This window comes from Dendropsophus ebraccatus, chromosome 1 (genome assembly GCF_027789765.1).
Source record: "Dendropsophus ebraccatus isolate aDenEbr1 chromosome 1, aDenEbr1.pat, whole genome shotgun sequence".
Classification (NCBI taxonomy): Eukaryota; Metazoa; Chordata; class Amphibia; order Anura; family Hylidae; genus Dendropsophus; species Dendropsophus ebraccatus.
The window spans coordinates 185,990,997-186,015,328 of record NC_091454.1 but is presented as its reverse complement, the minus strand read 5'-3'; the positions used below and the strand labels follow the sequence as shown (position 1 = coordinate 186,015,328).

Genomic DNA, 24,332 nt, shown 5'->3' with positions numbered 1-24,332 from the left:
TGTCCTCTCTCCACAGCATCGGGGACAAGAAAGAGATTGGAGGGGGCCCAACCTCCTTAAACCTAGAAAGAGCTGATTGCTATTGGTCAGGTCTGGTATAGTGGTGTTATCCAGTCACAGTATGGTGATATTGTTCAGGTCTGATATGGCGGTGTTATCCAGTTACAGTATGGTGGTATTGGTCAGGTCTAGTATAGCAGTGTTATCCAGTCACAGTATGGTAGTATTGGTCAGGTCTGGTATGGCGGTGTTATCCAGTCACAGTATGGTGATATTGGTCAGGTCTGGTATGGCGGTGTTATCCAGTCACAGTATGGTGGTATTGGTCAGGTCTGGTATAGCAGTGTTATCCAGTCACAGTATGGTAGTATTGGTCAGGTCTGGTATGGCGGTGTTATCCAGTCATAGTATGGTGATATTGGTCAGGTCTGGTATGGCGGTGTTATCCAGTCGCAATATGGTGGTATTGGTCAAGTCTGGTATGGTAGTGTTATCCAGTCACAGTATGGTGGTATTGGTCAGGTCTGGTATGGCAGTGATATGCAATCACAGTATAGTGGTATTGTTCAGGTCTGGTATGGCAGTGATATGCAATCACAGTATAGTGGTATTGTTCAGGTCTGGTATGGCGGTGTTATCCAGTCACAATATGGTCATATTGGTCAGGTCTGGTATGGCGTTATAGGTCAGGTCTGGTATGGCAGTGTTATCCAGTCACGTTATGGTCATATTGGTCTGGTCTGGTATGGCAGTGTTTTCCAGTCACAGTATGGCGGTATTGGTCAGGTCTGATATGGCGGTGGTAAATGTGATGCCTTGTACTGTTACCTACCAATATACCAATCCTGTGGTGAGAATTCCCTCAGACAATATGCAGACTGCTCTAATCATTGATTCAATGTGGAAATTTGTTTAACCATTAAAAAATGCGATTCAGACAATGTTTCTGCATGTGGAGAAATGCATGTGGCCGAAACCAGGCTCCCATGTCTTCCCCAGTAGTCATGTTCTGTTACCAGGATTATTGGCAATACGCCTATTGGTTACCGAATGAGGGTATGGTTTCAGATGCATGTGGTGATGTACAGTAAATGTAGGAACGCGGCCTAAGACTGATCAGATATCAATATATTATTCAGAAACTAGAAAATCCTATTGCTAGTTGGTGAGTGAAGATGGGGCGTCTTCTGGTTTAGTGCCTAGGGCAGCAGCAACAAGTAAGTTTTAATTGGAGAACCACTTTAAGGAATTTAGATATGTAGGCCAAAAGAGAAGGGCTTGAAACCTAATTTTTGAGACTGCAGAAGGCACTGTGGTCTGCACTCACCAGGGGGTTGAGGGAAAACAATGCTGCACCATCCACCTACCACTGTGGTGGGGAGGGGTTTCCGCTACACTCACGGTCAGTTCCCTTTGCTGAAATACAGACGGATATTATTGTTGTTCCACTGCCAAGTTTTACAATTGGTACTATGCATTCTGGTGAGTAGGATCCATCTACTGTATTGTCATTGTCTGGAAAGAAGTTGGCAGTGCTTAAAATTTTTTTGCCTGGTAATTGGATTTCTTAATCTTTCACCCAGAACGATCGAACAGGAAAGAATGTTCAAAGAAAAATAGTTTATCCTTTGTCTGGTGACATTGATTATGTATGACCAGTCTGAACAACTAAAATTTAAAGGAGTTATTCAGCACTACAAAAACATGGCCACTTTCTTCCAAAGACAGCACCACTCAGTTTGGGTGCAGGTTTTGTAATGCTGTGTTTACACGGAACGATTATTGTTCGAATTTTCGCAATAACGGTCGCATTTGAGCGATAATCGTTCCGTGTAAACACGGCAAATGATCAAGCGATGAGCGAAAAATCGTTCATTTTGATCTTTCAACATGTTCTCAAATTGTCGTTCATCGTTCGCTAAAAATTCGCAGATCGTTTTGTGTAAACAGTCTTTCAGAGATTCACCCTATGTAAAAGATGGGCTTAAGCGATCTTAAAAGCGATCCCATTAACGTTTTTTCTTCTCTTACGGCTTTTCTAACGATTTATTCGTCTAAACGCTGATCGTTATGAAAACCAAATCGTTGTTTCAAAATCGCTAAACGATCGATTGGGCGAATTATCGCTTCGTGTAAATGCAGCATAACTCAGTTCTATTGAAGTGAATGGAGCTTAATTGAAAACCGCACCTGAACTGGAGACAAGAGTGGTGCTGTCTCTGGAAGAAAGTGGCCATGTTTTTGTAGCACTGAATAACCCCTTTAAGTTAAGGGTATCCATAGGATAAGGACAGGGCATAACTGAAACATTGCAGAGGCTTTAATGCTAGGATCCCCAACAATCTCAAGGATGGGGATGCTGAAATCCCTGCTGGATGCACCACTCTGTTTATCTGTTCTCTGTAGAACCATTGTAGATAGATAAGTGCAGCTCTTGGCTAACAAAGGTGATTACATAGAGAATCAATGAAGCCATGGCATGAATACAGGGCCCACCAGTTGTTGTTTAGAGTCCCTGTCCTCAACTTCACAGGGGGCCCCAGTTATGCCATATCCTGTGAATACTGTGGATAAGGCATAGCTTATCAAAATGGGAATACCTTTAAATATTGACATTGTTATTTACCTAAAAGAGTCTGATTTTCTCTCAAATCCCTTTAACTCAGCTCTGCTACATGAACCAATATGGTGATGACTGGAATCATTCTCATTGAGCTGATCATTGTGGCTCTCACCTACAAATATGGAAGAAACAACAGCAGATTGCAATGAGCACATAAGAAAATGCAACTGGTGGAAACACTTACGGTATGTTACCGACTCCATGCACCAGTAAGCAGCTGACTGACAGGCAGACTGAATTTCTATTATATCTTCCACTCATTCAGCAAATAATAATATAGAAGAGTCACAAATGTTGGTCCATTTTTCTTCTTTGTTGATCACCTTCCCCGGTGAATGTTTGGTAATTGCATTCCCTTCAGATACGGTGACCTCATGGCAGTGAGATAGCCTTTGCTGTTTGTCTTGTCACATGTGTTTTTACTTTCATTTGTTTTGTCACGTATGTCCTTTACTGACCTGTAATATAAATAGGAGTTTGCAAGGATTTGCCTCGTCGGAGTCTTAAACGTCTCCAGATTCTTCTCATGTATGTCTCCAGCATTCCAGAAATTACATTTTATTGAAATTCAGTTTTGATTTATTGTTATGGTTTTTATGTAGATAAGATGGTGTCATCAGCCGCTTGGCGAGGATTGTGGTAAGTAGTAGGAAATCGTGTTCTCGGCTATACATAGTTATTTGCAAAGAAGATTATATTGTGTTTTGTTAAATTGAGATTCAGAGGCTGATGGAGATTTGCAAATCTTATGTGTGTATTGTGCCATAACTCCTTCTAAAAGTAGTTATCCGTCTTTGGACAAACTGCTTCAGATAAAATGACTCACCCAGGTATACATATAGTCCTTGGGTAGCCGACATTTTATAGGTAAAATATATTTTCTGTAACATAATTGAAATTTGTGAGAGAGTGGCGATGCTGGAGAGAGTGGCGATACTGGAGAGAGTGGCGATACTGGAGAGAGTGGCGATACTGGAGACAGTGGCGATACTGGAGAGAGTGGCGATACTGGAGATCTTGAATAAAAATTTGACCCAGACCCTGGAAATGAAGCAGAGTGCAACTTTGTGATATATCATGGACATCATGGTACAGCCAAGTACACACATTGTCAAACTTTACACCTACAAACTGCTCATATTGTACTAGACGGCCACCTATCCAGTAACGTAGGTTGTTCTGCCCTTGAGAATACTTCATGGGCCTGGCATAAGGGACAGTGTGATTGTCCTTGTTACATAACCAAGTAGTAATAATGTCATCTTTAATCTCTCTGTAATCTTCATCCACATTACATTGGCTAGAACATAATTTAATTTTAACATACAACCAATCCAGCCATGCTTGTTTATAGGGAAAATAAGCTTTTGGTCTAATCTAAATGACCTTAAAAACAAAAGAATTAAAATAAAAAAAAACCTGGTTGAATCCTGCAGTTCATACAGAACAGGTACATAAATGAGGGTCAACTGAAAACAGTTCCCTAAATAAATAAAATCTGTGAAAGTCAGTTGCAGAAGGTTGATGAACTGAAACTCATCAATAATATATACAGGTTCAGGGGATAAAATGCCTAGACTGGGGTGCTATGGGGCTCTTACTGTAACCAAAAAGAAAAGTGAATAGTACAGCACTGCCTTGGATGTGCAGTGAATGAGCTGTGCATTCATAGGTGATGGAGAGAACACATAAATATTTAGTACCTTGTGTATGTGCAATGTTCCACCAAGGGGGCCAACTTAGTAGAGCCAGTGTTCTGTATACAATTTACTCACAGCACCAGTGTCATAACTATGTATAAGATCTGCAAACCTCCCCCACCCCCAATCAGTCTCCCTGTAACCCACTCTGTGACCTCACTTACTTGACCTCACTGATTGACCTCTTGGGTTCAGTATCCTGTACTCTCATTATCAATCACTTTCACATTTTATGCACAGCAATTACACTTGTGCTATTCTGTTTCTGATATATGAATTCATGGTACCTTTCATTTCTTAATTTGGAGTTTGTAGTAGTTTATATGTATTTTTATGCACATCTGTAGTGTGCAAGATTTGGCAGGACTCTTAAAGCGACTCTGTACTTCCCTCCAAAACACTTGTACCATCAGATACTGTAGCTGCTTTTAATCCAAGATCGGTCTTGGGGTCCGTGTGGCTGGTGATGCGATTATTGTCCTTAAAAACAACTTTTAAACTTGCAGCCCTGTGTCAAATTGGCGTGTCCTAGAGTGTTTGTGCCCTAGGCTTGCACTGCCCCTCTGTCCCTCCTCCCCGCCCTTTTCATCATAAGGAATGGATCACTAAGGCAGGATTTCTTCTATTTATCACCTTTGTGAACACTGCACATGTGTTGAATCTTTAAGGCACCTGTGCAGTGTTCAGACAAGTGATGAATAGGAAAAATTCTGCCTGGGACATTCCTAGTGATGAAGAGGGTGGGGAGGAGGGACGGAGAGGCAGTGCAAGCATAATACACAGAAACTCTAGGCTACGCCAATTTGACACAGGGCTGCAAGTTTAAAAGTGTTGTTTTTTAGGACAATAACTGCATCACCTGCCGAACGAACCCCAGGACAGATCTTAGTTTAAAAGCAGCTATCCGAAGGTACAAGTGGTTTGGGGGGAAATATAGTGGATACAAAGTCACTTTAAAGGGCTATTCTCATAGTCACTTGCTCCTCCATGTCGGCCATCTTACAGACAGAATCACCACAGAGCAGGGCAGCACAGCCTGGAGGAGGAGAGTCTGATTTTAGCTCTATGAGGTACACAGGGAGCTGCTGTCAATAAGAATAATGAGTACGCTTACTAATACTGTACACTGAACTATTTTACTATAAAGTGGCCAACCCCTTTAAGCTTGAGTCCCTATAGCAGCCTGTCTATAATTCTAGCTGCACTTTTTGGTCACATGTATAACATAATAACTCACAAATGTTCGCATTCCTTTTCTTCTCTCCACCACTACAACTTTTGCTGTTACTATCCTGCTGCTACCATCAATGCAGCTTTCATTACCCTCTATAAAGTATTAGGGAACCCCTTGTGTAAGTCACCCACTGTGCCCATCTGATGTATTACTTCCAATGGACAGCATGCTGTGGCGCAGATGCCCCCCCCCCTCCCATTTTGGCCGTGGTTACCATATCTGCTTGCTAATAATAGAATCAGTGACTGAACTCTCCCAGGAGCTCTCCTCTTGTATTCTCTGCCCTCTTCCAATTGTTTCTTATGCTGCTTTTTTGAGAAATGTCTCTCCTTTTCCTGCTTGAGGGAAGACGACAGTGATGGTTTCTGCACACTGAGTTATTCCTTTACGTGAGCCCTCAGGCCTTTAACACTTACAGGAAAAAGAAAGGTTTCATTGGCTGTCACCTGGAAAACCAATTCCCCATGTGGCATAAAAGAAATATCATTGCATCTGTCTAGGCAGCATCTATTTTAAGTTCCATTCCTTGGTGAGAGTGCGGCGTCACGCCTGGCAGATAGAAAGCACTTTACTTTACAATGCTATACTGTCGAGAGTTGACGACCTGTCACCAGGTCAGAAAAGGACAACTGTAAGCTTACTTGTTACTTGTTAGGGATGTAAGACCAGCCATTAGGATTACAATACTTTTTTTGTAAATTACAATAACAAACACAATGGTGGACATTTATCAACCTGCCTGATCCAAAACTCTCTGCTTTGGCCTATAACAACCAATCACGGCTCATCTCTCATATTAGTTTTGGACGGTTTTGGTTTTAGGCAGATAAATCTGGTGAGGCAGTAAGTGGTGAGGCAGGGGGAGGTTTTGGTTTGGTGGTCTCCCTGCCAGGTCAGCTGATACGGTGGTTGAGTGGGTCTAAGGTCACTTGGGCACTTGTCATGGTAGCCTGAAGTGGTATAAGACCCACCCCGGACTGTCTGGAGCCTCACCAGCATAAAAAAAAAGATTAACCCAAGTGTACAGGTGGGTGTGGGTGCGGTGCAATAGAAGGAAGGTACTTGTGGTGGTAATACAATCCAGTGCAATACAACGATTACAATCTTGCAAGACACTTAGGTGCTTGCTGTGGAGGTAGAGATAAGGTGCTTTGTGGAAGAGAGTGCTTTGCAGTAGTGAGAAAGTAGAGGAGAAGGGTTGCCAGAGGGGCCTTGTCCAATGATGCAAGTAGAGGTGTGTAGAGGAAGAAATAGAGAATACACCGGGAACTAAGTCTTTTCTACAGGGGTCTGTCTAACCCTGCCTGTGATTGGTGGGCTGTGTGTGTGCAAAGAGAAAGGAAGAAGACGATAGGCCGAGGAAAGGAGGCAATGCACCTGTGAGTGGACAAAAAGGCAACACGTGACAATAGTTAACCCTTGGAAGGCTTCAGTTGTCCATAGAAGAGACTTTAAACAAACACAATAGTGACACCTAGTGGGAAAAAACACTGACTGCAGTGGATACCTCATCCCACTTGTGTGAACCCAAGGGCGTTACCTTACTCAGGTGCAATAAGATTTAGGGGCCCATACCGGGTCACCACATAGCTATACCCTGGAGAAGTGTGTAGCTGCATGCTTCCCTCCCCAACTTATTGCTCAGTCTGACTTGTTGCAGGAAACAGGCACCATAGACTTATACTGGGGCCTGTCTTCTGTAATCGGTCACATTGAGTGCTGATCCGATGAGTTTCCTGGCAATCAAAGGGGCTTTAAATACCAATCTCGGCTATTGACATGTCAAAACTTTATTTTAACAACAGTAACAAGAAAAATATGTTTAAAAATATGTACGGTCAAGAAAATATGTTTTATAGTTAGAGAATCACTATCTCAACCTCGATAGGTGGTGATATTCAAAAGTTAGGTTTTAAATATTCCTCCTCAACTCCTTCTCAACTGAATTGTAATCATATAAAACCATAATACGGCTGTAATTCTCCATTATTTCAGTCAGCTGGCGGCTATTTTTAATGATGCTACAATGTACAGTATGAATGAGAGGCAGCATGGCTAAACTCATAGGCCTGTAGGTATAATTTCCTAATACCGCCGGTCACAGTTCCCTTACCCGGATCCTTTATCCTGCCGCAATAAATGACTGGATGCCGGCGTGTGATTGATACATAGCTGGTCTACGTTTTATTCTTCTCAATATGCTACAATTACATTTATTAGACAGAGTAAAGTAATTGATTTTTTTTTAGAAAGATGAGAGAATGAAATCTATTCCCTAATGAAACAGGTAATTACTGCGTCGGCTATGTTTTTTTCTAATAAAACACACTTGATTTTTTTTTTCCTTAAATGCCACTAGAATGTTAAATACCTAGAGAGGAATTTAATAAAATCGGTATTACTCCAGCTGATGAAACGTCAGCTGCCGGCTGACAACCAAGAAATCAAAATTTACACCATGGAGTTGAGAATCCTGTTAATCTGTTTTTCATTTGTTATTTTAATCTCACTTATTAGCGACATGCCGACGTGCAATGAACAGCAATGTCTGTGCTCCGTGCCCTGGACGACTGGTAACCTTTATGCCGTGACAGCATTGCCGCAGACCCCGATAGAACTGGCAATTAATAGGCCTAGGGAAAATTTTGCCAGTGACATGTGGAATGGAAGAAATTGTACTGTACATTAAGTAATTACTAAAAAAAAAAAAAAAAAAGTCTCTTCAAGAGCAAATCCAGAAAGATTGGCTTGGCACCATCTTCAGAAATCTGGGATGATTGCTTAGTGAACGTGAATGTATTAAGTGTAATTATAGCTAAAAATACATACTGTAAGTATGAAAGAAGACACTTACTTGAACGTGATGTGATGCAAAGACCTGGCTATTTTAAATTTAAAGGAGTACTCCAAAGGAAAAAAAATAGTTCTCAAATCAACTGGTGTTGGAAGGTAATACAGATTTTTAAATTACTTTCGTTTTAAAATCTCAAGTCTTCTAGTACTTATCAGCTGCTGCATGTCCTGCAGGAAGTGGTGTATTCATTTTACTCATTCATTTTTGACAGAGTGTTTTCTACTGCCACCTCTGTCCATAACAGGAACTGCCCAGAACAAGACAGGTTTTCTATGGGGCCATGCTACTGCTGTGGACAGTCACAGACAGAGGTGGCAGCAGAGGGTCAGGCTGCAGAATATACCACTTCCTGCAGGGCACACAGCAGCTGATAAGTACTGGAATAGTTTTTTTTTAAAAAAATTCATGTAAGAAGGATATGCAAAGTAGCTTTCTGGTGTCACCTTTCTAAGGTAGTGTTCTTCAAGTCAATGTTTAATTCCTTTAAGAAGCCTTAGAACATGATTAGGGATTTCACAAGCCAAGCCAGAAACTCCCCCAGAAGGTACCTGCATCATTCTTCTTTCCTGCTGTGTCTCGTAGTGGTTAGTACTTGTTGCCTTGCAGCGCTGCATCGCTCCATGCCTGCATCTGTACAATACCAGACTGGCCCACCAGAGGACCAAAGAATCCTCCGGTGGGCCCCCAGCTTTAGAACCTGCACTAACACTGACTGACATGTCTTTTCTCACTGGTGCTTTATTGGTGGGCCCCAAGGATCATTTCCTCTAATGGTCTTCAGACACCCCAGTCCGACACTGCATCTTTATAGAGGTTGTATGTTCTCCCGTTCTTTGTGTTGGTTTCCTTCAGGTAATCAGGTTTCTTACCACACTACATCAACAACATAAAGATTGTGAGCTCTAATGGGGACAGTCTCAAAGTATCAACACTGTAGTGAATTATTTGCTTGAATCCACTAAGCCCCACCAGTGGTGAAACACAGTCCAGGAATTATATACGGCCTTGCAATTGTGTAATGTCTTAATCAGTCGATTGAAGTATAATCAGAAGATATTGCTGTAAAAGATCTTGTTGGAGTCATAAGAACTCAGCAGCAATTTAATCTCAGTGTTGGCAGCCCCACTGCTCCAATTTATCTCCTTTGCCTCTTCATTGCTGTAGGGAAAATATGTCGGTGCAGGAAACTGATGATGGAAATACAGCCATCTGCTGGTTCCCCCAGAAATCAGGTCAGAGATGGGGCAAATTTCAAGGAGGTTACAATATCAAAGGACAATGCAATTTTTTTTGCAAATATTCCTCTTAATGTTATAACAGTGTATTACATTGATATTTGTTGTGCCTTGTTGTTATTAAACATTGATTAAACTTCAAGACTTGTGTGAATCCTTGATGTGAAATGTTGACACTTCAAGGCATCACCGTATTCAGGAAAAAGTCAGCCTATAAAAATATAGAATATTTTAGTAAATATTTGTCCAGCAATATATATTCCTTAAAGGATTAGTCCAGAGATATTTTAGTCCTTGCTTTGCCTTGGTCTCATACTCGTATTGGTATCCTGCAAGAAATACAGATGTTACCATTGCTGCTTTTTAAATAGATGAACCAAGCCCACTAATGTCAAAAGCCACATCTGTGAACTAAAAGTTTCTATAAATAAAATGGCATACATGAGGAGGACTCTTTCATTGAGAGGACTCCATTGCGTTTAAGTGTCAGCTGAGCTCCTGTCACTGTTTAATTGGGGTGGGGTCCCGATCATTTTCCCTGTCTGCCATACTTACTTACCTGTCATACTTACCTCTGCGCAGTCTAATCTTCAATCTTCTTATACAGTCTCAGTCAGACTCTATGGGAAGATCGCAGATAACACTGATCAGTGCTATGCAATGGCATAGCATTGACCAGTGTAAGCACTCTGAAGGCCCTATTCCACAGAACGATTATCCGCTACGCCGTTACGGCCGATAATCGATCCTTGGAATAGAAGGCAACTGTCAGTCGACATCGTTCATATCGGCTGATCATTGCAGTGGTTTGTTTTTCAACACGCTGAAAAACAAACGATTCATATAGCAGCGATCTGCTGACGTCTCTCCGTGAAATAGGAGCATTGGCATCAGACGATGCTATATGCTATGGGCTGTCCGGACCATCTAGCGGTCACCCGGGCAGCCCCCCCCCCCCCGCACCTCCCCGCGGCCCCTCCCGCACTCACCCGATCACTGCCGACGCATGAAATAGCGGCGGCAGTGAGCAGTGAATGAGGAGTAAACGAGTGCTGACAGCACTCACTTGCTCCTCCAGTCGGCCCGAGGAATAGGGCCTTAAGGGTATGTTCACACTGGTGATAGGCGAAAAATTTTAAGTGGAATCAGCGGTTAATTTTACACATATTCTACTTGAAAGTCCGCCTGTAAAGTATGTACAGAGAAATGTACTATTGTGTTCAACGGGATTTCCACCCAGTTGTTTACACGGCAGAATTTATGCGTGGAATGTTCCGCCAAAGATCTTCTTTCCGCCCAACATGTCAATTCTTTGACCATATTCCACTAATAAATTTTTTGAATTTTCACTTTTTACACGCATTCTTCTAGAATTCCTCTAGAATTTTGCATGAATTTCACTCTAATTCCACGCCTTTTCCACCAAAATAGGATGTGTCAATAAGGGGTTTAAGATTAGCAAAGATGAGAAAAACCTAGCTGTCCCCCCCCCCCCCCCCCCGAAACAGCGCCACTTTCTTTGTCAGTTTGTGTGTGGTACTGCAGAGAACAGGTGTGGAATTGTCTTTTGGAAGTAAGTAGGTAGGTTTATTCTCTTCCTAGATAACTCCTTAACAACCACTTTTTGTATGTGCTCGAGCATAAGAATGTAAAGGAGACATATCCCCTGCCCATTGGCTTTTTTTCAATGCTTCATTTTTCCCATGCCAATGAAAACATAATGATGAGTTCCTGTAGTCAAAACAACAGTTTCCTAGGGTCCCAGCAGCAGACACTTTTCCTGATCAGCTTGTTCAGAGACCTTTCATATGTATAAGACCTGTCTCAAGTGCACTAGATTGTCTTACATAAGGAACAAGACCTTCGTCTAAAGATCAAGTTATATTCTCAGTTTTCAATAATAGGAGCCGTAAATTCTGTCACTTTGCCAAAGTCTTTATCAGCAGCTATTATGCGGCTATAATTACAGTCTCTTCCTAATTACTTGGACTGATTGTTGTTGAAAATGTATTTGGCAGTCTGCATTTTATCTTAACCTTTATTGAGAGTAGCTGTCTATTCCTGTTCTATAGGCTTTATTGTCTAACTGTCCCAACATATCAAGTAGGAGGGAAGCAGCGTCACCGGAGTGATGAAAATGTCATAATGCATAAAGCCATGGGGAAGGATGGGGATAATAGTTTAAGATATAGAGAACAAAATCAACTCTTATATAACATTTATTAAAGTGCGCTGTTCATTTTTGGAGCAGTACTGGTATACTTCTATATGTAATAAAGCTTAAAGTGACTCTTCACTCCCCCCCCCCCCCCCCAATCGCTTGTATCTTCGGATAGCTGCTTTTAATCCATGATCTGTCCTGGGGTCCGTTCAGCAAATGATGCAGTAACTGTCCTAAACTTTCCAACTTGCAGCCCTGTTTCAAGTTGACATGACCTAGGCCTACATGGACTCTCCGTCCCCCCTCCCTGCCCTCTTCATCATTAGGAATGTCCCAGGCAGGATTTCTCCTATTCATCACTTGTCTGAACACTGCACAGGTGCCTTAATGATCCAGCCCATGTGCAGTGTTCAGAGTGGTAGTGAGGATTAAGAGAAATCCTGCCTGGGGCATTCCTAATGGTAAACAGCGTGAGGAGGGAGAGGCAGCACCGGCCTAGTGCATGGACACTCTAGGGCACGCCAATTTGTCACAGGACTGAATGTTTAAAAGTTGTTTTTAAGGACAATAACTGCATCACCTGCCGAACGGATCCCGAGACAGATCTTGGATTAAAAGCAGCTATCCAAAGGTTTATACAGGTTTGTGGGTACAGAGTCGCTTTAATAAAGTTACCTGGAAAAGTAGCAAGTAGTGATTGTTCTTATTACTATAGAGTCCTTCTCCATTCTAATATATGACCTCTCTGGTGTCACTAGTAGAGATGAGCGCAATTCGACATTTTAATATTGGTGGCTGAAGAAGTTGCATGGGGCCCTACAGAGTAAGGGAAAACATGGATACAGCCTGAGGCTATGGTCACACTAAGCGAAAAATACTGAAAAGGTGTCTGCTTTTTCTATTTAATGTTACGTCCGTTATTGCCATGATTTAATTGACTACAATGCAATTCGTTGAAGTCAATGGAACGACGGACATCCAATGCACACAGTGTTTGAAATAAAGGAAGTTGTCTGCGTGGACGTCAAAAAAATTATCATAACAATTATTTTTGGATGTCTTTTGCAAACATTGGATGTTATTTTTTTAAATGTTCACACACAGTTTTTTTTTTTATCGTCCTTTCACAGTTTTTACTGTTAAATTCAATAGACTTTTTAATTAAAGACACACCCAAAGGCCAATCAGTCCACCTGACCTACAATAATGTACAGCCATCTTTGCACTGACAGGCAGCCAAATAGAGAAATGACAGACATAATTTTTTCTTTTCAAAAATGGAGAGGAAAGAACGTTGTGGAACATAGCCTATGGCTGCATCCAACTTCTTCAGCCACCAGTACACAAATGCCTAGCAATCGGACTTGAGCGTGCTCAAGTTGCACTTATCTCTAGTCACTGGTATGCAACAAATAGTATCTGAAGCTGATAACTTATGGAGGGTATCAGAGAACCACTGTATCCCCTACATGGGAACCACATGCTAATACAAGTTAATAGGACTGAGACTGCAAATTGCATAGTGATAAACTGTGTGTTAGGTTTCAGATAATACCTGCAATAATCCAGACCTATGGCTGCCATCTAATGCAATTGTTTTAGGACCACCATCAATAAAAATCCATTTTCGGTTATAGTGAGTGGACTACACCTTTCATGCAATATTTGTGTTGATCCATACATTAGGACTATTGCCTTCTAGCACTGGGGTCCTGGGTTCTAATCCCACCAAAGGCAACATCTGCATGGAGTTTGTTGGGGGGTTTCCCTGTATACTCCTGTTTTCTTCTCAAACTTCAAAAACATACTGGTGTAGAAAGAGCTGTGACCAGATGGAAAAAAATAGGTCATTTATATTAGGCTCAAAACACACATGCATGTGCAGCCGGTGATATACGGTCTAAGTGCTGGTCATATATCAAAAACTGCACACTTATCTGTAACAGGGCTCTCTGCATCGTAATTTATTATGATGCAGTGAGCCCCCGAATGGCCAAAACATTACACTACTGAACTGACAAAGCCGTATCAATTAGGTAACATGTAATACTGTGGCCATCTGAGATCTCGCTGTATCATAATGATAAGTGTTCAGTGTGATATGTGGCCAGTACATGGACCGTATATCACAGGCTGCGACCACATATCATAGGCTGCACATGGATGAGTGTTTTAAGCCTCAGTTTGTAGCCCCTGGTGGCCTGATTATAAAGATGTTTTTACTTTATGGCTTTCCAAGTAGCTCAGGGAGCATAACACAAACAACATTGTATGCAATTATACGGCACTCCAGCACCTTTTTTCTGATATTATTGCATGTGTACGGGCTAGTGGCAGCCTGGATATCTGAGAGTGCACATTACCTGTGCGGATCATTTATATACACAAGGCACATGAGACTTGGTTCACACGAGACACTTTTTTGCATTTTTCAGATGTGTGCCCCCAAGCTTAAAGGGATATTATGGATCATTCATTTTATACATTAAAGATCTCAGTGTGACATGCTAAGGGAAAAACAAGGACTGCCCAGACCCTTAACCCCTTCAAGACAGAGCCCTTTTGTCCAGGTCAAATTAATGCAATGTTCCTCCCCGCCTTCTAAGAGCCATAGCGCTTTATTTTTCCACCTACAGGGCTGGTTGGGTGTCATTTTTTGCGCCATGATCCCTAGTTTTTATTAATATCACATTGGTGTAACAGAAACATTTTGATCGCTTTTTATAAATTTTTTCCTAATATATAATTTAATAAAATCAGCAATCCTGGTGTTTTGTTTTTTTTTAAATTTGTTTACACTGTTCACCGTGCGGGAACAATAATGTTATAATTAAATAGATTGGACAGTTGCGCACACTACGATATGTAATATGTTTATTTTATTTTTTATATTTTTATTTTTATAATGGGCAAGGGGGTATTTTAAACTTTTATTGGGAGGGGGGTTTATAAGGGTTTTTTTAAATACTTTTAAAAATTTTAAGTGACAGAAGCTTGTTCTGTCACTTAGTACCTTAAACACCGCGATCGCTATAGATTGCGGCATTTAAGGGGTTAATGAGACGCAGCTGCCTCTCATTACCTCCGGCAACGGACACACTGATGTGTCTCTCAGTGCAGCGGTCCTGCTCACATAAGTAAGCCCCCTGAAGTCAGGAATGTGTATATACATTCCTACTGCACGAGGTATGTGAGATAGGAACGTATATATACGTATTACTGACGGGAAGGGTTTAATCATGCTGCTACCGCATTTATCAAAAAGAAAAAAAGACCAAGGCCTTATGCACACGTTCATTATTTTTGTCAAGTCCATAGATTCCTCCGGTTATCCACCCGTACAATCTGCAAAAATTTACAGATGTAGTGCATCCATGTTTTTTTTTCGATATGTCAATTTTAACTCATCTGTATTTCTTTTACCGAAATACGGATGCCAAACAGGTTACAATCCTTAAAAAATAGAGGATTCCATTGATTTCTTTGAGAGCATCCGTAAAAAAAATCTAGGTCTGCACTAGGGCATGTCCTTTTTTTTTTCAGCATTGCTTTACGTCCTTGTAATCAAATGATCATGTGAATAGCCCAATAGACAACAATGGGCACTAACTTGAATACGGAAATACGGATCCGTAGATTACTGGACGTGTGGATAAGGCCTTAGGTCCCCTTGCACAAGATCGCTGGGAGTCCCAACGGTCAGACCCTGAGGAAAGAACATCAATTTTATGAAGCTGGACAACCCCTTTAATGTCTTGAGATATCTGGCCAGATAGTGGCCTGAGGCCCTTCAATGACACAGAGTTACAAACCAACAAAAGGTATACAGCAGTAAGCTAGATGATACATATCTGGCTTCCTTCAGTAGCCACTACAAGATTGCATTCAATCTATGGGAGGCAGAAAGCTATAACAGGCTCTTTTATCAATATATATTTGCAGGGAATTTGCTATAAAGATGTATTAGGAAATAAATCAGCGCAAAATTTTGGGCCTAAAAACCACATGATATTAAAAAGTGGCCATTCACTTTAAGCCGTAATATTATTATGTTCCAGGCCAGTATAATCATAGCATAATTATAGTTTTAATAAGACTATGTTCGATTGCTGTTGCCTCCCGTGAGATTTCATGCAGGGAATGACTAAAACCGCGCTGCCATAACAGCTTTAAAGGAATTCTGAATGATGCCGCTTCCTATTGACTTGCAAACAATATGTTTATAACTATGTACACAGAGCAGCTGTACTTTGCATGAATGGGATTCATGGAGAGCACAATTTTCAGCTATGGTGCATTTAGATGGTGAACATCAGTAATTATGATCTCGCCATGAACGCATAAAAAAGTAAGGAATACTCAAAACCTCTAAATGTATTCTGCACATATTGTTTGATTAGTGGAAGCTACAGACAAATAAAAAAAATAAACTATATAAAGATAGAGAGAGATAAAGTACAATCTTTCAATTAAAATCTTTGCACCTGCACAACTGCCTATCTACGTTCCATGGTGGAACACACGGCCTTGTGGCAGGGGTATAGCTGAAGGCTCATACATAAACAATCCACTATTGGTGCTGTCCATCACAACCCGCCATTATAAATATGTAGTGGAAAATGGGAATTCAATATTTCAGGCTGCAAAATAACTGGATAAATATCTGTGATCAGAGTCTTCAAGATGAATCTGATTGTATTTAAGCCTCATGTTTTATTCTGTTCATACAGAGATGAGACTAGAATAAAGACCTGGACAGTGACATGATGTAATATTAGATTATAAGAAGAGAAAGCCTCAGTACATAGTGTATGCTGAACACACCAAAGTTAATGGGATTTCCCGGCATTATTTCTATTTCAGCTCCTAATTTTTAAAGAACTAAAGAAGGAGAATGGATAGGGGTTAAGTTAGCCAATGTATCACTTGGATTTCATAGATGTAGGGCAGGTTACAGCTTGTATAAATAGGGCGATTCCAGTATGACTCTATATATCAGGCTTACTGATTTTCTGTCTTGCCTCAGGACATAGGCTCCATTGTAAGGGCCCTAGTACACCAACAGATTATCTGACAGATTTTTTTAAAGTCAAAACCAGGAAGGGAATTGAAAAGAGGAGAAATCTCAGTCTTTCCTTTATTACCTGTTCTCTGTTTATAGTCCATTCCTATCTGTCAGATAATCTGTTGGTGTAATAGGGCCCTTAGTTTATGGGGTCATCTCCTGCAGCAAGAGGGTAAGCACAGTGAGCTGGGGATGGAAGCACTAGGCTGGGCACTTCTCCCAGCTCTAACAATCAACAGGGTCTGAACACTAAGACCCTTACTGATCTAAACTTTTCACATGTATGTTAAAAAAAATCAATAAATATATTAAAGAAGTCTTGTGAAATAAAAATAAACATAGAAACATAGAAACATAGAAGATTGTCGGCAGAAAAAGACCACTGGGTCCATCTAGTCTGCCCTTTTAGTATTTTCTTTCTTATTATCTTAGGATAGATATATGTCTATCCCAGGCGTGTTTAAATTCTGTTATTGTAGATTTACCAACCACCTCTGCTGGAAGTTTGTTCCAGGTATCTATTACTCTTTCAGTAAAATAATATTTTCTTACATTGCTTCTGATCTTTCCCCCAACTAACCTCTCACTGTGTCCTCTTGTTCTTGAGCTCAGTTTTTTACTAAAAACACTCCCCTCTTGAACCTTATTTAGTCCCTTAACATACTTAAAGGTTTCAATCATGTCCCCCCTTTCCCGTCTTTCCTCCAGACTATACAGATTCAAATCTTTAAGTCTTTCCTGATATGGTTTATGCCTCACACCCTCCACCATTTTTGTAGCTCGTCTTTGGACCCGTTCTATTTTATCAATGTCCTTTTTTAGGTGAGGTCTCCAGAACTGGACACAGTATTCCAGATGTGGCCTCACCAGAGCTCTATACAGCGGGATCACAATCTCCCTCTTCCTACTGGTTATACCTCTAGCTATACACCCCAGCATACGATTTGCTTTCCCCACCGCCTGGTTGCACTGGTGACTCATTTTAAGGCTTTCAGAAATCATTACCCCTAAATACTTCTCTTCTGAAGTCTTTTCCAACACAGTACTGCCGATGTGATACTCGGATAGAGGATTCCTCCTCCCCAAGTGCATTATTTTACATTTGGAAACGTTGAACTTCAATTTCCACTGTTTGGACTACGTATCTAGCAAAGCTAAATCATTTTCCATATTACTGTAACCTCCAGGAATATCCACCCTATTGCACACTTTTGTGTCGTCAGCAAACAGACAAACTTTACCTACCAACCCTTCTCCTATGTCACTTACAAACATATTAAAAAGAATAGGACCCAGAACAGACCCTTGTGGCACACCACTTGTAACCAGTCTCTGCTCAGAATATACACCATTAACAACAACCCTCTGATATCTCTCCTTCAGCCAACCACAAATCCACTGAACTATCCAGGGATTTAGTCCAATTTTCTCCAACTTCTCTATCAGCTCTTTATGGGGAACTGTATCAAAAGCTTTGCTGAAGTCCAGATAGGCGATATCCACAGCACCACCTTCATCCAGCACTTTTGTGGCATAATCAAAGAAATCAATGAGATTAGTCTGACATGATCGGCCCTCAGTAAAGCCAAGGGGTGTGGAAACATAATAAAGAAAATATATTTACCTATCCTGTAGTGCCACTCCCGGGTCCAGCTGACAGCCACTGGTGTCCTGCAGTCCCTACAGCTGAAACATCACATACCCAGCTGAGGATTGCAGCCAAAAATGTCAGCTGGGGCTGTCAGCAGGACACAGGAGCGGCACTATGGAGGCACGAGGACTGGTGAGTATACCTTATTAAGTTCCCGCAACCCCCACCACCACCACCACCACCTTCCTGTTTTAAATTTCACGAAAACTAATACTGAGATGTTTGATCAATGTTTTTTTTTTTTTTTTAAATACATGCTTTTGTGTAGAGAGGCAGAAAAAATATTATTGTACCCGTGTCTGTGTCCCTCTATATACTGTACCTGTGTCTATGTCCCTCTATATACTGTACCTGTGTCTATGCCCTTCTATATACTGTACCTGTGTCTATGTCCCTCTATATACTGTACCTGTGTCTATGTCCCTCTATATACTGTACCTGTGTCTATGTCCCTCTATATACTGTACCTGTGTCTATGCCCTTCTATATACTGTACCTGTGTCTATGTCCCTCTATATACTGTACCTTTGTCTATGTCCCTCTATATACTGTACTTGTGTCTATGTCCCTCTATATACTGTACCTGTGTCTATGTCCCTCTATATACTGTACTTGTGTTTATGTCCCTCTATATACTGTACCTGTGTCTATGCCCTTCTATATACTGTACCTTTGTCTATGTCCCTCTATATACTGTACCTATGTCTATGCCCTTCTATATACTGTACCTGTGTCTATGCCCTTCTATATACTGTACCTGTGTCTATGTCCCTCTATATACTGTGCCTTTGTCTATGTCCCTCTATATACTGTACCTGTGTCTATGCCCTTCTATATACTGTACCTTTGTCTATGTCCCTCTATATACTGTACCTGTGTATATGTCCCTCTATATACTGTACCTGTGTCTATGTCCCTCTATATACTGTACCTGTGTCTATGTCCCTCTATATACTGTACCTATGTCTATGCCCTTCTATATACTGTACCTTTGTCTATGTCCCTCTATATACTGTACCTGTGTATATGTCCCTCTATATACTGTACCTGTGTCTATGTCCCTCTATATACTCTACCTGTGTCTATGTCCCTCTATATACTGTACCTGTGTCTATGTCCCTCTATATACTGTACCTGTGTCTATGTCCCTCTATATACTCTACCTGTGTCTATGTCCCTCTATATACTGTACCTGTGAATACCCAATAATTTCCATGTAAAGAATAAAAATGTATAAACTGTATTTTGCAGTTCCTAGTAATAGTAATGTCTAGCAATATGAAATTGCAATGGAAAGTAATAGTAAAATCCCATTATCTGGCATGAATGGCACCAGGTAGATGCTGTGTCCAAATAGCAGATATAGTACAGCCATAGAAAGATCTACAATTCCAAGAATGTTAACATAAAGTATAGTCCCATGAATAAGGCTAAAAAACACCATTCATTCCCATGAAATAAACTTTTATAGCATACGACGGGTTGACTTGATCTTAGCTAAGCGCTGTAAGTCCCTGAGTTGAGAAGAGTCCGCTTCAGCCTTTATAAGTGAGTTGCATTGGGAGCTCTGGGCCATCTGTAGTCATTCCTGTTTATACTGCGACACCATCAAGCTAAGAAAAATATAAGGCAATTGATGAAGCCGCCAGAGCCCCTGTATATGCTTTACCTCTATCGACTATAAAGAAAGACTCTGTGTCCGCTCCCTGACATCCAACACTAAACAGGTTACAAGCGATCCCTCCTCCCTGCATTGGAAGCTAGCCCTGGCTCTTACAGACTGTATTACAGCTCTGTATCATTATCAATGTGTCAGGGATAATGGTGACATTAAAGCTCTTTGCAGTTTGCTCATTTCTGCAGTTTAACATTACATCTGGTTTACGGCAATAAAACATCACCAGGGTATTGTTTATATAGCAGTTTATCATTTATTTTCCCCTTCACGAGAGCTGCGGCTCCTGTTCAACTACAACCCGTAATTTCATATTCTTCTGTCTGGAGAATACAGTTATAACTATAAATGAGGCTGAGCTCGGCTTCCAGCAAGTAATAGCACTTCTGTATGGATAGCTCTTGCATAGTTTGAAAGCATTTGCCTTTTGAACAATTTTTGGTGTCTATTTTCCTCATGTAATCTTTATATATTAAGGCAATTTCCTGTGCTTTCCTGTGCATCTATGTCTTCTCTGTAAGAATGCCTGCTTGTTTGACCTTAGTCAGGGTTAAACTGTAATTCTCGATAGTAATAAGAATACAACATGTATACATAGTGTGGCAGGAGGCGGCCGGCACACACCGCTCCCTGTACTACAGGAGCGGACGGACAGCTCTCTGGAAGTGCCAACGGCATCCCTGACACCAGGCCTGGCCAGATGTTAGGGGCTCGACGATTGCGGCCCTGACGACCAGCCGGCTTGTTGTTAAGGGCGCGCCAACAGTGTCCTTGGTTCTTGCTTCGGCCGCTCCCCAGCCATGTGTGTGATTATATTAGGCTGACTGGCCGCTCTGTTAGGGGGCTGGGGGATGGAGTCTTTGCCCCAATCTGCCCTAGGGCTGGAACTCCAGCCTCCATTTAACTACCACCCCCATCATACTTCCATGCCTGCGATACAGCTGTTTCACGCTTACAGCGCTTCTCCAGACCTAAGAAGAAACTTACAACACAGATGCCAACTGACTGTACTTCTCTTTGCATAGCCATAGAAATTAAAGACAATTCTGTCTGCACCCCAATGACAAAATTATGTGTGCATGCCTTAAAGGGAAAGGTATCTACACTGTTGATATGTCCCTATTGTGCATGGGGGGCTGAGGATGAAGGTACGTTTTTTACCTTCATCCCTGGCCCAATTTCCATGTAGATTGTAGTTTATTCTTTATGCTAATTAGACACTTTGGTGTCTGGGGTGGATCAGTGTACTGGGGGTGGTAGCCCCATCCCAGTGCTCCAGAATGCCAAATTAACATAAGGAACAAACTACAAATTACACAGAAATGGGGATGAAGGTAACAAACCTTAATTTCCCAGGAGTTATGATAATAGCATAGCTGATGCTGGTACCCTGTTTCTATAAGTCCCTTTTACTTCTCAGGAAATGGAAACCGCTGACTGTTTTTGGAATCCAGGCCACCCCTGTAACCTGCATCTTTATTGAATATGCTAAGGAAGTGTGGAGGGGCCTTCCCGAGATAGGTAAAGGGATTCCTTAGTTGGGCTCTGCATCTATCAGGCATTTAAGGCAAACATGTTGTGATAGGAATACCTATTTAATGCTTCAAGCTAACAAGAATAATTATATCCTATACCAATCACTTTAATCACTTGTCTGATCTTCTGATCATGTAGGGAGAGATGATCAGGATGAGACAACTATACCACCTATCGAGTTTCATGAGTCCTTTTAATTATAATTGGACTTGTGAACGAACCCCATTGGGCGTCATATGGTTAACCCAGAAACTGTACAGCCAAGAATAGACTTGTGTCTCTCTATGCCTAATCTGAACATCGAGCAGATATTACAAGGACACTTTAAATGCAAAGATGCATCTTTCCTGTTTGTTGAATAAACAATGTTATTAACAAATGGAAATTTTAGTATAATTTGGCAGCATGAGCATGAGTATGAGCAACAATTCTCATGTGACTAATCATGCCTTTATTTTTGGGTTCCATATGGAAAGCATCCTGTTTCAATGGTCAAGCGGGGATGTTTCTTGCATAAAGGATATATACTGTAAGTAAACACTTATTTTAGCACTGTAGTTTTAGCGAATGAGTCTTGTATATGTTTGGTGGATCCAAAATGCAACACTTATAGTATAGCCTTCTCGAGCCCATACTTTATCTCTATTTTCCCTTGACGTTACACAAAGGGAGGTATGGGAGAATACAGTACCTTAATTTCATAACTACAATGCTGTTTATTCTAATTATGTACATCTGTACAAGAGCATAAAAGAAAATGTTCTAGTCATAACTCATATTTCTCTCTGTACTATGTATAATCGAAAAATCACAGAGAGAGATGGAAAGGGATCATTACTTCAGCCAGAGGAAGCTGAGAAGGCGGAATTGGTGCTAAGTCAAGTTATGTAACCCATTTATCACTATGACATAAAGAATAGGAGCTTTAAACTGAACTTATTGAAGAGGTTATGGGGGACTTTGAAATTAATTGCTTAACAGAATGATGGTGATTCACTGTTGCCATCCCCACCAGTTATTTGACTGAAAGGGTCATGGAGCTCACCTAAACAGCCCACTTCATTGTCTATTAGACACCATGGGGGAGATTTATCAAACATGGTGTAAAGTGAAACTGGCCCAGTTGCCTCTAGCAGCCAATCATATTCCACTTTTCATTCCTCACAGACTCTTTGGAAAATGAAAAGTGGAATCTGATTGGTTGCTAGGGACAACTGAGCCAGTTTCACTTTACACCATGTTTCATTAATCTCCCCTATAGCTCCATACATTGTGTAGTGGCTCTGCTTGGTATTGCAGCTCTAGCCATCATAAAAGCTATGAAATTGTATTTGGTTAAATAATAAAGACCGTCAAAGCCCCTTCTACTAGCTAATTAGTGAGGGTGGCAGGTGAAAGACTCCCCCTGATATCCTATAGAAAGGCCATAGAGTTCAAAGTCCCATTGGTAAAAGTGTCATTGTGGGGTGCTGCATATGATGCTACATTAGGGAGATAGTCTCTTGTATGAGCTTAGAAAACCCCTATTTAGATGTCTTTCTGTATATTTTGTGCAGACATGTTGTGTAATCTTTCCTCAAGCCGGATCTGACGGTCAGTACAAGGTGTGTGGGAATCTCCAGACAGTCCACACAGATAATGTCGATGGCAAAAGGGGCCGGGCATAATGGAAAATCACTGCCCGACCGCTTTGCTCTCTGCTAGATAAGCCACAACTAACTCTCCCTAGCTTTGGCTCACCCCTCCCCATAGAGAACCCAATAACATGGCCATGACGAACGTTTCCATGTATCTGTAACAATTTTAACAATCGTTTGGCCAACGGTTATTAAAGGTATATGGCCACCTCTAGAGACATTCATCCTTTTTTCAAGCTATGTCATCATGCTGAGGCCAAACCTGGTCACATACGATCAGAGCAGAATAATATAATGACTACAGGTGTGAGCCCACTGTGTCACCTAACCAGTTTAGCTTTGGGCCCCTCCTAAGGGCATTGTCTTGAGTAGTCCTCTTGTTTTCAGCTTTTACTTTCTCTACAGGTTTTTGGACTTTGTTGCCCGGGCCACCAGGTCTCTACCTCTAGAAGTGATCTCAATGTAAGTGGCAATTGGCCTTGTAGGCCAAGAGACTTTGGGGTGCCAAAGCAGCAGACAAGAGGGGAGTCTAGGTACAGACCGGTGCCTGGGCTGGCAGAATTCATTTGATCTATTGCCAGGCAACAGGTCAGGATGGACAGCACAGGTTCAGTTGACAGTGGCAAGTTGAGGTCAGACATGAGTATATAACAGGTTTCAGGGCAGCAGGCTAAAGCCCCTATTACATGGGCCATCAGCAGGAGAAAGCAACCTGTCATGCACCATAAGTGGGCAAGCAAGTGCGGGGAGGCCGTGGGAGGGGCTAAAGATCGTTCGTGGAGCCCATAGGAGATAGTGGTGGTCTGCTGCTGCTGCTGCTGCAACTCCTTTTACACAGAGGGATGGCAGCAGATTGTTGCTGTCAAGCTCGTTGTCTTTCAACAATGTTAACAAACAACCAAAGACAACGATCAGCCAACATCGTGCATGTCGGATGATCGTTGACCTTTAATTACACAAA

The 24,332-nt window shown here is 41.4% G+C and overlaps 1 protein-coding gene across 1 annotated transcript in view; it reads left to right on the top strand.

The window, feature by feature from the left end:
• Positions 1-24,332, top strand: part of ADRA1A (adrenoceptor alpha 1A) — a 79,764-nt gene that overhangs the window by 24,847 nt on the left and 30,585 nt on the right. The gene's annotated exons all lie outside the window — the stretch shown is intronic.